This window comes from Strigops habroptila, chromosome Z, assembly GCF_004027225.2.
Source record: "Strigops habroptila isolate Jane chromosome Z, bStrHab1.2.pri, whole genome shotgun sequence".
Taxonomy (NCBI): domain Eukaryota; kingdom Metazoa; phylum Chordata; class Aves; order Psittaciformes; family Psittacidae; genus Strigops; species Strigops habroptila.
In genome coordinates, this window is record NC_044302.2 from 100680768 (window position 1) to 100694383 (window position 13616).

The 13616-nt window shown below is 41.7% G+C and overlaps 1 protein-coding gene across 1 annotated transcript in view; it reads left to right on the forward strand.

The window, feature by feature from the left end:
• The window catches only part of DCC (DCC netrin 1 receptor), a 594156-nt gene that overhangs the window by 201170 nt on the left and 379370 nt on the right, over nucleotides 1-13616 (forward strand). The gene's annotated exons all lie outside the window — the stretch shown is intronic.

Here is a 13616-nt window from a genome sequence, read left to right on the forward strand (position 1 = left end):
TGTTGGTTATTGGTATTCAGGGCAGCCAGGGTAAGGCTTGTGGCTTTTGCTCAGCTGCCGAATACGGCAGCTCCCTTTCTGCAGGAGGTTCAGGGAATAAGGTCGGTATTGTGCGACTGCACAGCGTCCGCTACAATGGAGCACTGTGTGATGGCTGCCAGGGTCTCGAAGTACTGCTGCAGCCCCACCGTGCCCCGATTTCAGAATTTGCATTTAAAAGAAGCTCTTACCAATGCCAGAGGTTATGAAACAACCTCTGGGGCTCCCCACTAACTGTCTTTCTAAGTTTGTAATTGCCTTTTTCACAACTTCGCTGAAAACAATGACAAATATTTCCTTCTCCTGTTACCTGCCTCGCATGTGGCTCAGGGTTTTGATCTTTTCCTTCTTTATTTTTTTTTTTTCCCCTTGAAATTGTGTGAATTGAACCTTTGCCCAGCTCGAATCAAGTGGAGAGCTGGAAGGCACCAAAGAGAAATGTTCAATAAAACCTGTCTTGTCCCGGCTGGTGGTGGGAGTTTACTGTAGGATGTGCCAATGTGGCTTTCTGTCACTCAGCCAGGATTTGTCTGAACAAGTAAACAGGGTGATGAAACCAATTACACAGCCTTAATATCAAAGGAGATGTGTCAAAATTGCAGCGTAAAGTAGGAGAAGCAGGTCAGGGATGGTTTGGGTGAGTGGAGACAGATGGGCTGTTGTCTGTAAAGCAATTTGGACATTTGATTTTTAGGTGCTTAAATACCTCTTATAGCTTATTAAGCCATGGTATAGTTTATAACTTCGTTAAAGCAATTAAAGAACCTTTTTAATCTGTAGTAGAGTTGGAAGAAGTCGTCTTGTGTACGGTCAGAGTAATTTGTGCAAGTCAACCTCCTCGTGCAAAGCAAAGAGTGATCAGAGGCAGGAATGGATATCTGGGACAAAATATTTCTAACAGTTTGACATCCTTTTGGCCTGCAATGCTTCATTTGGACCAGTTTAATAGTTCAGTGTTTTACCTGGATGACATGTACTGTCTCTCTGGATGGGGGCTTCACCTCCGTGGTCTGCATTTTCAGTCTGGTGTCTTGGACAAAATGCATTTGTGGGAACAAGGTCTGCAAGGTTTTATGTCTGTATGTCCTTGTGCCTGTGTGTGCTGGCTTGGTTTCAGTGGTTTTGGTTTATAAGCCTTGATTTGCTTTGGTTTGTTTTGGGGTTTTTTTGTTCTTTTTTTTTATTATTTGTTTGTTTTGGTGTTGGTGTTGTTTTTTTAATTTACTTTAATCCTGCTTTTTATTTAAAAAACAACAACTAAGCAAAAATCCAAAACCTCCCAACAGCTGTCTTGATTTTTGATTTTTCCCAGAACTTCAAATAGAGCATACCAGACATATGGCTTCAACGTAAGTCCAAGTCCCTAACTAAGGAATGTAAATGCTTTTGGTATATAGCTTTTTGTGTCTTCCCAGAAATACTTCCAATCAAAACTCATTCAGCTGCAGGGGTGGCCAAGAGCAGGCACAGCCTTGGCAGAAGGCCTCACTACCACTGCCCCATCTGCATAGCATTATCCACATGAGTAGGCTTTCTTCATCGAAATCAACAGGACCGTATGGCAATATTCAGATCTGAAATTATTTCAAATGGATTCCCATGTAGTTACAACTCCGTATTTGCAATCTTAGTGATTTCAATTTGGAAACTCATTCAAGTGAATAATATAATGTCGGACTGCTCCTTCTGTTTTCCCTAAGAGCTGGCAAACTTTTAAGAATAACTTTATCATGAGGAAACTTCTCAGGCTGGGAATAGAACATCAGGGTGTTTTTGGATTTATTTGCTCCATACTTAAAATTGAGTAGAAGTTACTACTGCACAATGTTTTAATAAGAGTGACTGAATTTTGACCTCTAACTTCAAAGCTTTTCCTAGGCTCAAAAGGCATACTCAACAACAGGTTTTTGCGTAGTAATTCTGTTATGGTTGTATGGGTGTAGGACCTCACTGCCTACAGCAGTGCTGCTCCTCTTAATCTGATCTTTTCTAAAGCACACATTCATCAGAGTTAGAAGTGAAATTGTCAACACCCTGAATAACCTTATGTCCAAGGGTCTGAGTGATACAGATTTATATAATCATTCCAGAAACAGGTTAGTCAGACAAGAAAACAGTATCTGTGATTAAACCAAAATTGCACAGCAAACTTGGAGTATGCCTTCAGGCATTTTGAACCTCAGTGCACCCCAGTCCTCGGGCCAGCTTGCCCAAAGACAACAGGAAGCTCTGTCTTGGTCAGAGTGACTCTTTGGTCATGAGACAGTAAGATGTTCTCTTCAACAGACGTGCGGTGGGAATTGGGTGTCAATCAATGCAGTACTGAACTGCCTGGGCTTCCAGCATCTTTGTGCAAGCAGCCAGGGAAGATGGGGGCAAGAAGTCTTACTTCTCGCACGGCCAAGTGATCTCTAATCCCAGCCTGGGAGGGCAGGAGAGGGGCAGAAAGGCTCCTTGTGTATTTGTTCCTCTACCAAGTGTGGTGGCAAATACTGGGGTGGATGCTTGGTAGTGCTTTGATTCTGCTTTTTAGCTGTATCTGAGCTTATTCAGTGCTCACTCAGTGCTTTGGTGGTAGGGGGACCCGAGGGAGCACAGTCTGATTCATTTGTCGGCCATGGTTAGATAAGGGACAGAAAAATGATCTGGCTCTTGAGGGGGTTGAGGATAGCATTCTTCAGCTGTTGCAAAAGCTTGGAGAGGGCATCTTCTCCTTTACAAAGAGATGGGAAGAGGAAAAGAGATGGGTAAAGCGCAGTGGAAAAACTGTTCATTGGAGAGAGCCTGAGACGTTTTGTCCTGGCTCAGAGCAGACTTAGGAGAAGAAAATGTTCCTTGTGTCAAATTATGACTGTTCATCAGGAAACACATACCCTAAGGAGGAGAGGGAGCAGTAAACCTCACCTGGGTGTTTCCTTCCTGCTCTTTGGTACCACCGCAATACAGCACATGTACATGGGGTGAACAGGAAAAAAACACTTAATAGAAGTTATATCCTTTCTTACAATTTGATAAGGAACTTGGCAAGTACATTGAAATAAATGTTGTATCTAGCTCAGCACAAGCAAATCCATTATTTTAGCACATCTTGGAGTGAGAATGCTGGAGAGGTCATTTGAGGTGTTTCAATTTCTAGGCAGAAATGGTTTATTTTTCCCCATAGAAGTTTGTTTTCCTTGAAACCTTGCTACTAACAAGCAAGGAGGTGATTGCTTGATCACAGAATAATCATTTGGGATTCCTTATCTGCTTCCCAGTTGCAGGTGAGAATGACTTCTCAGTCTTTGCTGGAGCCTGCATTGCACAGCCCCTCAAGCTGAGGCAGATGAGCTAAAATTTGATGAGTTGATTCTATTTCCTCCCTGATCCCCCTCATTTTTTCTCCTTGTTAAGATGTGCTCAGTTAATTGATATTTGGTAGCTGGCAGAGAACAAGGGGCTCTGAAGACATTTCTGGCTGAAGGACAAGTGTGATGAGAAATACTGCTTGCTGTGTAGGGGCTGCAGAAACCCAGTTTCCAACTGAAAACTGTACATCCTGCAAGTAATCTCATAGTGACAGCTTTGGATGTTACTTGGACAATGTCCCTTCTAGGATCTGTGGTGTCTTTGTAATCCAGTGGTATTTAGTACCTTTTCATTGGATCTTTATGAAAGACTACTGAATATTGATCTGCCGCAAATCTGCTTCTCTTATTTTGTGGTTCTCAGGAAGAGCTTTCCATCATGTCATGGTGCAGACCTCATGGCTCAAATACTTTGTGGGTGTAAATTCACTTAACAGGACTGTACAGGTCAAAGTCTGACCCGTCAGGCTTGACCTCTAAACCACGCAAAACTCGAGTTTTACTTGTTGTGCTTATCCTGTGAAACAAAAATGGTGCTTTTAGCGCTGATGGGAAATTAAAAAGAAGGGATGTAGGGGTATGCTTAAATTGTAAGGTGCTCAATTGGAGACAAATCCATTGTCCTGGAGCTTGTGGTATGTGACACTCCCAAAGGAGAGCTTCATTTTCTAGCTAGCGATGTTTATTTGTTAATTTTTTTCCCCAAGGTCTGGATTCTTTCTAGGTTTGTGGGAGTGTGCTGGTTTTTTTTTCCTTTTTGCTTGCTTTTGTTGGACTCGTGAAGTAGTTCAGGTTGGAAGGGACCTCGGGAGGTCATCTGCTCTAGCCCCTCCATTTTTCTGTTACCGTAGTGAGACAGACATGGGTTAAAAGAAGGTAAAACATGAAAGCTGTGATTTATTATGAAAGTAAATGGAGTGGTGTTTTTTTTCTTTTTCCTGCTGAAAAGGCTAATGCATTAAGTGAGTGTGATGAGAGCAGTTTGATATTCATTGGTTATCCCTCACAACAGCGGTCTCAATTGCTGTTGGATGTTTTATGACTCAGATTATGCTCAGATTAGACTTTTTTCTTTTTTTTTTTTTTTTTTATCTTAATTCTTCTCTGTTTTTCAAATGCTGAAATGATGTATTCAGGGCACACAGTCCATCGGCTTTGCTGTGTGCTTTCATCGTGCAAAGAGGGAAGGGCTCTACATCTGCAATGAAGTCCCCGTTTGTTTCTTTAATGTTCCCATACATTATTGTAGCACTGCAGTTTGTTTCCTTAATGAACACCATTCTGGTGTTCCCAGAAGCCTCTTGCTAAATAGAAGTGGGAGAATTTTAATTTCAGGGATTGAATGGGGAATTGTCTGTTTTGGAAATGGGACTAGAGAGAACATCATACTAAGGATATGGTTTCACAGTAATGGGGGGAGGGCCCAACCGACCTCCTATTCCCTTACCCTGGGTGCTGCTTTCCTTTATGCACGTGTCAGTTTTGGGTGTGTGTAAGGAGATGCAGGCGCACTGTGAAGCCTTGGTGAGGCCACTGGGGCTTGCTGCCAGAGGGTATACAAACGTTATTTTTGGCAGCTGTATCCCCCAATATGTTGAAGGAGATAAACTACCCCTGGGGTCAGATGTGCCAGATCAGTCCTGCTCATCCTTCAGTGCAAACACAACTCCAGTTTCTAACGAAACTGGGAGAAAACAATTTGTCTGTGTATCATTAACATAATTGATATTTATTACTTTCTTTGTAATTTTCTGAGTGTGTTTTGGTTTCAGATGCTGGGTTTAAATCACACCGGCAACAGGCGCTGTTGATGTGTTTGTGTCTATTATGTTGTCCTGATAAGCTTGGGCAGTGGTTTTCACCTTCCTGATGCAAGTTATTGAGATTGATTGAAGCTATGCTTGTCCTATCCAAAATACTGTGTAATTAATGTTTCATTATGCTAATGCATGCAAATTCAGTAGTATGCATTTGATGGGGAGGGGAGAGAACAAAAAAGATTAAAGAGTTCACTCTAAAGTACAAATTAATTTATTGCATTACTAAATGGCCTCCAAGGAAGGAGGAATGCATTTAAGAAATGAACAAATAGGAAAACAAAAAACCCCCTGTCTAAATGTTTTGTCTTCCCAAGAAGTGGTTTTATTCCGAACACTGCCATGTGTGTTTGAGCAGCTTTATTTGGGCTATCGACTGTTCTGGGTTATAACACTCTTAAATTCAGCACAGAGTTCTCATTCATGGAGGTTGGGGTTTGTGTTTTGTTTTTCCCAGTCCTCTTCGCTCTTGCTCCTTTCTCTGCTCTTTTCCCCCCTTAAATGCATCACCATTTCAAAAAAAAAAAAAAAAAAAAAAAAAAAAATCAAACTGGAAGTTCTGGCTTTGTTTTTGCTTCTCTACCTTTCTCTAGCTTAGAGCTTTTCCAAGGGATTTCCTTTTTCAGCATCTGATGTGTTCTTTTGATGTTTTAACTCAGTATCTCTTGCTCTTCATTGTCTTTGCATCGTCCTCTCTATTCTTTCTCTCACCTGACTTCTTTCTCTTCTACATAGGTTCCCATGTCCTTGCCCTCTCCAGCTATTGCCTTCCTTTGCCCTTTCATCTAAGCAACGGATGTCTGTTCTGTTGCCTTATGTCTCCTTCTTGCAATCTGCCTTTTTCCACACTGGCCGGTAAAAAACTGCATCTGGCCAGATCTCTGGGCACTTTGCTGCTTACATTCCGCTCAACTCTCCCCTCCTAGCCCTTTTCTGCTTGGCTTGGATTCACTGCTGGATTGATTTCTTTTTCTATTTCTTTTTCTTTTCCTTTTTCTTTTCTTTTCTTTCTTTCTCCCTGTTTCTCAGCTGTTCTTTCACCACAGCTCTGGGGAATTTTCTCTTCCTTCTCATGCTTGGTGTGGCTTACTGCTCTTCTCTGATCCCCTCAAACCCTCCCCATTTGTTTTTTATTTTTTTTTTTCTCTAGATGATTCAATCTAATAATAACACAATCTAATAATTTAGATGGATTTATTTTGTTTTGTTTTCTGCCTCTACAGTTATGTACCCCAAAATCACTTCTCTTTGCTCTAATTTATTTAGTCCCATGTATGTAGCCAGGCATCTCTGGGGTGTCTATTCTGGATTTTCTTCTGCTGGTCTGAAGTGTGAAATGCATCTATGGGATGCAGCAGACTGAAACACTGTCAGAAGAAGGCTGGAGCTTTGAAGATTCAGCATAGGAATATTTCGTTCATAACTTACTAAATGAGAAGGTTGTGCTGTAGGATCTCTGAGATGAGACAGATGGTGTTGGTAGATGGCTTTTGACATACTGTAACTGTCAGGACGGATTTGACTTTTCAGCCCTCTTCTATTGGGCCACACTTGGCTGACTTATAGAATCATGGAATAGTTTGGGTTGGAAGGGAGCACAAAGCAGTTGCAACCCCCTGCCACGGGCAGGGACGCCTTCCACTAGAGCAGGTTGCTCCAAGCCCCTGTGTCCAACCTGGCCTTGAACACTGCCAGGGATGGGGCAGCCACAGCTTCTCTGGGAAAAGTCTGTGCCAGCGTCTCAGCACCCTCACAGGGAAGAGCTTCTGCCTAAGAGCTCATCTCAATCTCCCCTCTGGCAGGTTAAAGCCATTGCCCTTGTCCTGTCCCTACAGGCCCTTGTCCAAAGCCCCTCTCCAGGTTTCCTGGAGCCCCTTTAGGCACTGGAGCTGCTCTAAGGTGTCCCCTTAAGGAGCCTTCTCTTCTCCAGGCTGACCCAGCCCAGCTCTCTCAGCCTGTCTCCAGCGCAGAGGTGCTCCAAACGGTTGTGCTCTTGCCCTCTGCCTTGTGTTTTATGGTTCAGTTACAAGTAATCTGATCCAAGTGGTTTTCTTTTCAGTGCTGGCAGGTCAAGCTGGGTCTTGGTGTTTTCCTGTTTGCTAGAACTTTTAAGTGGCAGAAGTCCCAATGTGTATGGCTGGGGCTGGAGGAAGGGACAGAGTGCCCCTTTCACTGCACCGTCCTCAGCTATCAGCGTGGGTCAGCCATTGGGCTGTTTTCTGAATTAGAGGGCTATCCCAAATATTTTTGCTGGGAAAGAAGTCAAGCAGGTCCAATCAATTCATAGTGCTTTTGGAGACCTCAGTGGTAAGAGGGCTAGTGGAAAGGATCTTCTGCCTTTGTATGTGTTCTCATCTTTCTTATCGCATCAGAGTTAGTTTAACATCTACAGCCAGACTAAATCTGAGCACGGAGTGTGTAAAGTGATGTGACGAACCCATGTGTTCCATGAGGGTGAGTCATTCTTTCTTTGGTGAGAACTACCCATGAAACTCCACTTGTTTGGTTTGAGAAGAGGTTTATTTACTGTTGGGGTTTTTCTTAATGTGACTGTGATCTGACACTAGAGGGGCAGCTTGAATGTGCGTCACATGCAATGATGGATCTGCTCAGTAGTCTCAGATGTGGCTCTGATAAAGTCCTTTTTCTACGTGATGCTCATCAGTTATGAGCACAAAATTTCTTTGTAATGGATGTTTTGAGCACTCTGGATATAAGCAGTGGGGTACTGTGGTGTGGAGGCACCACCCTTAGTGATAAATCACCTAAAAGCTTTCGATAAATCACTAAAGCTTTCGAGTGAAAATCTGACAGCCAGTCGCTACATGTTCCTAATGATTCAATGAATATGGAATGGTTATAATGGAGTTGTTGTTTCAAGTGCTTTCACCTCAATACTGTCCAAAATCCTGTGATAGTACCATTTTAAAAATCAGCAATTTGGAATGTCGTGATGAAGTCCTGATCAAAAGTATATGCTCATTTTTATGTAAAAATTGAGCAATGCTTCCACATACCACACACTTGTGTGTTGCATTGTACATTTCTTGGAGCAGGAATTTTTATTTCCACATCTGAACATCAAATGCAGGCATACGGCTAGATTTTCAAAATTTTATAGAACTGAAATGAAATATTTAGCACCCCAGAAGGCACATCATAAGTTATAATAAAAACATTAAAACAAGAGTTCTCCTTTTAATATATATTAAGCTTCATATTAATGTATTTTGTGCAAACAGATAAAACTATCAAGTTTTGCTGTATATTCTGCATTACCTAAGCATGTAAATAAATCTTATTAGCCTGGCTATTAAGCTAATTTATGCAAGCTCTGTAGATGAAGGGGAAAAAAATCCTCTGAGAAAACATATACTCTGAGTGTCCATAAATACACTTCATTGTAATAGACTTAGTTCAGCTACAGACCTCCACTACCAAATGCCAGCTAGACTGGGGGGCATTTCCGCATTCACAGATTTCAAATGGTCTGTGTGCAAAAGTCTTATTTCTTAATGTTTATTTGAAAAAGAGGAAAGCTCCAGGGGTGGCCCAGTGAAATGCTTTTGTGACTGTGACATCTCTTCCCTCTCTATAATAGAAGCAACTGATGCAGAACATGAAGGGGAAGAAAAAAAAATCCCACCCTGGAAGATTGCATTTCATAAAACTGGAACAGAAAGTGGGGGATTCAAAGCAAGGGACTGATTAAGAAGCACATCAGAGATGATCTTTTAAATGTTAATTTCTTCTGTGGCCTAGAGAACGATAACCTTGAAGTTCCTCTGATGTTACCTGTCAGGGTGAGAAGCCCATTAGTTTTATTCCTGTATCACAAAGTGGGTCATCACATAGGGTAATGTCCTGGTTGCTAAAGCAGCAAGGGACCAAGGATGGGGTCCTTCAGCTTCAAGTTTTCTTCTTTATTCGGTTTATGGATGCGTGGGCTATTGCTAAGGGCACTCTCCTTGACCTTGGAGCTTCAGATCTCCAAGCAGTGCTACAGACTTCTTTGACACAGATGTGCTCAGAATAGCTGACACTGTAGCTTTGTGTAGGAAGTATTTAATCTTCGCAATGCTTCTATTCAAGTTTGTAGTGAAGCCATAGATCTCATAAATCTGTATTTGTAGCTGTTCTGTGCTCTCTGTAGAGAGAGGAAAGAGAAAGCACTAAGCTGCCCTGGACCCATCAGTTTCAGCAGCCCCATATTTGCAGGGCTCTTAGTGTCCTTAAGTCTGTTTTTGTCAAACATGAGCACGCTGGACCTTAAGTGACAGGTCTGAGCGTGCATATAAAAGGTGAAAGTATTTACTGAAACAGATGGAGCACCTCTAACTGTACTGCCCTCTCTTGTTCTGATTTTTAAAGCCTCTGAGAGGTAAAGAGCCTGGAAGCAAGTCACAGGGAAGGCAAGGATGCCCTTGTGGTGGTGCAGAGGATAAAAAAAAGCATTAACCGCTATGAGCGTAGGTTGGTTTTTGCAAACCATCCTGGGGAATATCAAGCCGGTGCTCAGTGTAAATGTGAACGAGTGCATTCTCCACATCTTGGTGACTGTTAATGGCTGTAGCCTTTTCTCAGCTGTTCAATGTCTTGGAGCTCTGAAGTAGGTGGATATGAAAAATTAAGGGCATGACCAAAAATGCCAGATAAAAGGGAGAGACCCACTGCCACTGAGAGCAAAACTTGGAAAGTGAAAACATGAGCATGTTCTATAGCAAGCTTTAGAAGAGCTCTTCATCTCTTCATTCTCCTGCCTGGCTGCTTTCCTGTTTTCTTCCCTCCTTGACTTCCGTTTCAGTTGAGCTGCTGCAGTGAGGATTAAATCGTAGGTTCAGCAGCTCTGTTTTAAAATGAGTACCCTACTCTGCTTATAAAAATGGCAAAGTAGCTTATAGTGGCAGCCATTTCAGATATGTTTACTGTAATGTACAACAGCAAAGAAGCTGCCCAAGGACTAGGAGAGACATTAAAGAACTTTTTCATTATTTTCAGGTTTTAGACATTAAAAAGCTGTGCAGTAAGTAGCTGGAGACATGGCTGGCTGGGTTCTGCTTTGCAAGTCTGATACTCAGATTGGAGACTGAAAGACTGCTCCTGGCTCCTTGGTTTTCAATTGGAGGTCTTTCCCTCCATTTCCTCCTTGATTTCCCCCAGGCAGAGGTGGAGGCATGGAGTGTTCTGTTTCCTGCTTTTGGACAATATGGAAAAAGAAAGGACCCTGCAGTGAGTGCCTCAGGAGGAAAGACTTCCATAAGCTAGAGCTTTGCTTTGCTTTGGCCTTTTTCTTAGAGCAAGGGAATTTTAGGCAGTAGAGATCTATAGGATCTATAGGAGCAGCATTAGTAGGGGCTGTTCTGCCCATTTGCTTAGCTGCCTTACCCTGGGGCAACAGTTGGTGGTGTCTGGTTTAGGATTGAGCATGAACTGAAATCCTGACATTTTCAAACAGGAGAGATACTATAGAGGAGAAAAGGGATACAGGGAAATGCTTTTTTAAGCTTGTCTTAGACCTCAAGGTAAATGTACCATTGAAAAAAGTTGCTGGACAAACTGCACTCATTTGTGTTTTCTGCAGTGTCTTGGGAATTATTTCATAGGCTATTTTTTTTCAGGGTGTGTGTATATATATGCACACACATAAGTATGCAAAGTCCTTAGCGAATATACAATGAATATAGAAATCTTCACAGAGAAATTATGTTCCTCCTGGGAAGAACTACCAATTAATAAGAAATGGTAAATAACCTTTTTTTTTTTTTTTTTTTTGAGGCAGATTGTATTGTAGTCTTCTGGTAATTGGGCTGTATCTTACAGCTACTTGTCCTCTAAAGGAGCTGAAAATTACTTCAGCCTTGTTAGAGCACGTTCAATATGCATTTCGGAAACTGTGCTAGCGGAGTTTGCATTCTCATTGCAATTAAAGTTTAAAGCTTTTCTTAATTTGATATATGAATCTTTTGTTTCTTCAGGTGACAGTCCTTAGTTTTATGCATATATGCATATAAGAAGGCAGCTTGGAGATGTGTTGTGGTCTGGTCTGATCATGTCAGGAATTTGTCTCTCCCTTAACAGAGGCTGTTTATATTGTGAAATTGAATTCCTCTTAGGTGCAGAAATGGGTTTATGTGTTAGATAAACCCATTTCTGTTCCTCCTTATAACCTGGTCTAGAGGAATCGGGTTTAGTGTTTGCTTCTTGAGGTAGAAATTAGGACGAAAATTCTGTGGAAGTCAAGGGTTCAATAGGATGACAAGTTACTGGAAAGTTGTCAGGTGTAGCATTGCAACTGGGCTTTATAAACTGAGCTAATAGTTCAAATATGCAAGTAGGTACTAATAGGTTTTTCAAATATTCTTCTGCCTTTCTCCTTCAGCACCTACATTCTACAAAAATGTGGCCATTAGATTCTTATCCCACCTACTAATCTCTTCAGAAAATACATGGTAATTTTTCTTCCATTTTTCAGATGTCACCATTACTTCTATCTCCAGGAATAGCGTTTCCAAGAAGATTTGAATTTTCTTCACATTCAGAATGCTTTCCAGGTTATTCAAGCTGTTAGCTTCCTTGTAGTAAAGCAATTTAGGTTAAATATGCCTTTTGCAAAAGATGTGAATAGCTGAAATTGCAACTGAACTGCAAGGGTAATTGCATGAAAAGAAAGTTAATCTTTGTTTATCTTCTGTAACTTCTGCATTTGCTGCACTGGAAGCTGTCATAACGCCATTTCTGCTGCAGAAGTGGATTATTTACTAGTGATAATAGCCACATATAATCATTAACATGCTGTCATAAACAGCTGTGTTAAAATGTGTTATAAATGGTGGTGACATAAATAAAATGTCCAACAAGAAGCTGCGATTTACAAACAGAATGCAGTTGCCTTTGGGAGAAGGGAAAGGAACTCATGGTTTTTAGAGCAACTACTCTAAAACACATTGTAAATATATCTCCTTAATATTACCCATGTTCTGGGGCAGAAGTGCCAACGTGGAGCTTTTGGGCCTGATTCTGATGTTATGCCTCAAGTAACCGAAATCAGAGCATTAAGGCAGATGAAAAACAAATCAGAATTTGACTACTCTTCTTGAGGTTATTAGACAATACATTTTATTCTAAATTCTAATGGTGGTGTTCTTATCGTGTCTGAAGTACTCTTCAAATTTAATCTTCCAACTCTTGTTTCTCCTTTCCTAACTGTTATTAATTTTTTGAAGCCACGCTTTTTTCTGTATATGCTTTGAAGGAAAATCTGGTACCTAGCTATGTCAATTAATGTATGGGTGGAACTAAGTACTTGACAATAAAATTAATTTCTATAAAGAAAATGCCAAGTAGCTGTTTATGCACTGTTACATGTATTCATAGGAAGCTTTGGTTTGAGGTATAAAATTGAGTTAATTAATTGTTTTCTTAGAACTAAAAGGTTTTTTGAATCCTTTTATCATGTAAGTTTTTGTTTTCATTTGCTCTAATGAGGTAAAAGGATTCATTAAAATCCTAGGAGAGGCAATAAAAGCCATTTTTACATTCACATCCAGCTTTTAGAAAAATCCATTCCCTATGCATGGGAGCACAGAACAGTGGTGCTGTTCCAGCATGGAGTTTGGTGGAGGTTGGGGAGCAGCCTGTCTGTCTGGGAACCAGACCTTGACACCTAAACCAGGAAGCCCTTGGAGGTGCTGACCCTGGGCTGGGGGGGATAGGCAAGCAGTGTGTCAAAGCCATTGATTTTACTATGATATAGTGGAAACTTCCTCACTCAAGCATAGCCACTGAGACTTGAGAAGACTGTGGTCTAAAAATACACGTCGTATGTGCTTTGCCCATTGGTAAATTATTAGAAAATGCTTGATGCAGTAGAGATCATGAAGGACCACTTCATGTTTCTTTGAGTTATGCTTTTTGGTGTAACCGCACCCCCATGTTCTCAAGCAGTTTAATGATGTATTTTTTCCTCTATAGCAGACCTTATATTGTAGCTGTGGTCTGAGACTATCTGCCTCCGCCTTTGCAGGCTGATTTTTTGTAGAATCACAGAATAGTTTGGGTTGAAGGGACCTTAAAGCTCATCCAGTTCCAATCCCCTGTCACAGGCAGGGACACCTTCCACTAGAGCAGGTTGCTCCAAGCCCCTGTGTCCAGCCTGGCCTTGAACACTGCCAGGGATGGGGCAGCCACAGCTTCTCTGGGAACAGTCTGTGCCAGCGCCTCAGCACTCTCACAGGGAAGAACTTCTGCCTAAGAGCTCATCTCAGTCTCCCCTCTGGCACGTTAAAGCCATTCCCCCTTGTCCTGTCCCTACAGGCCCTTGTCCAAAGCCCCTCTCCATGTTTCCTGTAGCCCCTTTAGGCACTGGAGCTGCTCTAAGGTCTCCCTTTAAGAAGCCTTCTCTTCTCCAGGCTGA